Source organism: Mesitornis unicolor, unplaced genomic scaffold, assembly GCF_000695765.1.
Source record: "Mesitornis unicolor isolate BGI_N332 unplaced genomic scaffold, ASM69576v1 scaffold38544, whole genome shotgun sequence".
Taxonomy (NCBI): Eukaryota; Metazoa; Chordata; class Aves; order Mesitornithiformes; family Mesitornithidae; genus Mesitornis; species Mesitornis unicolor.
In genome coordinates, this window is record NW_010178742.1 from 1,684 (window position 1) to 4,086 (window position 2,403).

Here is a 2,403-nt window from a genome sequence, read left to right on the forward strand (position 1 = left end):
GGGCCCTGGCAGTTCTGGGTCCTCCCCTGCATGCCCATGGGGTGCGTGGCAGCACCCTGGATGATGGCAGCAAGTGCAGAGTGGGCACCCGAATGGGCACAGCGTGATCCCTCCAAGTCCATGTGCCCGGGCTGTGCCCGCAGCTGAATGCTTGGAGATGTCCAGGCGTATCCCAATGCTGGGACAAAATCACTCTCATCCAAAGCGTGGCGGTGGCCTGGCTCACATGCCATGGGGAGAGGGATGGAGCAGGCAGGCGCCAATCCCTTTGGCCAAAACAATATGACTGAGAAGGTGGGCTTGGTCCGTGCACACCGGGGGTACCTTGGCACTGTCCAGGGCAGTGAACCCCCTCCTTGGCTGCCTCTCCTTGCAGAAACATGCACACACACACATATACCCCCTGCCTGCCTCCCACCCCACTCCAGCCCCTGCCCATCAGCCCTTGTGTCCCTCTCCCCAGTGCCACCAGCGCCCTGCACCATCGAGGGGTTGTGCCCCGTTGCCCTTGGCCACAACTGCCCATTGCATGCAGTGTGGAGATGTGCACACTGGCTCTCTCCCTGCACCCCACAGGCAGGGCTCAGGGTGGAGAGAGCCCTTGGGTGACATGGGCTGAACATCCACCAAGGGTAACACCCAAGGACACGCTGCCTGAAACCCGTCCTCAGCCCCAGCTTGGGCCTGTCAAAACACCTGAATCTGGGCGCAGGGGAGGCATATCTGTGATCAGCAGTGACGTGCCCAGGTGGGAAATCTCTTTTCCTGTTCCTTGGACTCGTCCCTGAGAGCTGCAGGGACTTTGGCACAGCGTGGCAGGGAGCGGCACCTTCAGGGAGTGCAAAGGTCTGATCCAGATGCACCAGGGCTGTGCATCACCACCCACGCTGCCCGTGCAGGGGGTGGTAATCACCCAGCACAACCCTCCACACCCCTGAGCACCCCTCAGAAATGAAACGCACCCAGGGAGCACCCATGGGACTATACAGCTGCCCCTGTCACCCAGCGCCCTGTCACAGTCTGGTTCAGCACCCTGTGCTCCTCCTGCCCACCCCTCCGGCTTTCCTCATGCCTCCAGATTAATCATTGCCCGGGTGCCTGGCAGCGAGCCCTCTGCCCAGCCTCTCCTGCCTTGTTTGCTGTCATCCCAAGGTTAGGCAGAGCGAAGGGCAGCGGTGACACACGGCACTGCTGGCAGATGCTGCGCCCTGCCCGGGCCAACACGTCCCCTCGCCCCTCCACTGATAACAGCCCTGGGGTCCAAGGTGCCACGCATCCCCTGGGGACAGTTTCCCCTCCCCAAACAGCGTTTGTCCCCACAGAGCATCTCAGCTCCCCTGGGCACTGAGCAGCCTCTGCGGGATGCAGGTTTCAGCCAAGCCAAAGTGATGACTCCACGTCCCTGTCCAGCCACCCGCTGGGTGGGCTCTGCGGCAGGGCAGGGCTGGTGTCAGGGCCATGAAAGCAAACGATGGGTGGATCTGCCCATCCCCACACCAGCACTGCCCGCAGTCCAGCCAGGGAGAACAAGAGAGCTCCTTGTGCAGGGCGGGCAGCACAGGGCTGTGTCCCTGCCAACCTCCTCCTTCACCCACCCTTGGCCACACACCGAAATGGGATCTGGGCCAGGCAGAAGGGTCGAGGTGGGTGGAAATAGGCAGGGGACTGCCCTGCACCTCTGCCAAACCACTGCCACCCCAGCCCAGAAGCTCCCAGGGGTGGTTGGCTCCTAGTGCTGGTGGGATTCCAGTGATGAGTGGGGGGCTCCCAGATCTGGTGGGATCTCAGTGGTGGTGGGATCGCAGGGTGGTGGGCTTCCAGGCACTGGAGGGCTCCTGGTGCTGGTGGGGTTCCAGCAATGGTGGGGTCCCAGTTTTTGTGGGATCCTGGTGGTGGTGGACTCCTAGGGGTGGTGAACTCCCAGGAGCGGTGGGCTCGCAGGGGATTGCAGTCAAATGGGACAGTGCCACAAAAGCCCATGCAGGTGGCCCCACCAGGAACCTACCCCTTCCCCAGCCCCTGCCAAGCCACACTCTCCTTCCCAAGGGCCAGGACAGACATCCAGCTCGGCAGGGTCAGGCTGAGCCTCAGCCAGTGTCCCCAGGCAGGCAGGAGCAGACTGTACTGGAAACGCCTGGGCGAGGTGGGCTCTGGGCCCAGGCTGGCAGCGAGCTGAGGAGCTGAGCCACTGCTGCTGCCGCAAGTCAGCAGTGACGGGTTTGGGAGCTGAGGAGAGGGCTGCGCACCCCCTGCACTGCCCTTCACAACCAGGACAAGCCAGAAGCAACACAGGAATCCCGGAAAACCCACGGTGGAGGGAAGAGGCGTACCTTGGCAGGGGAGGAGATGGCTGTAATTTTTTATTTGCAGCACCCTGAAGTCATCTGCTACCACACGCACTCT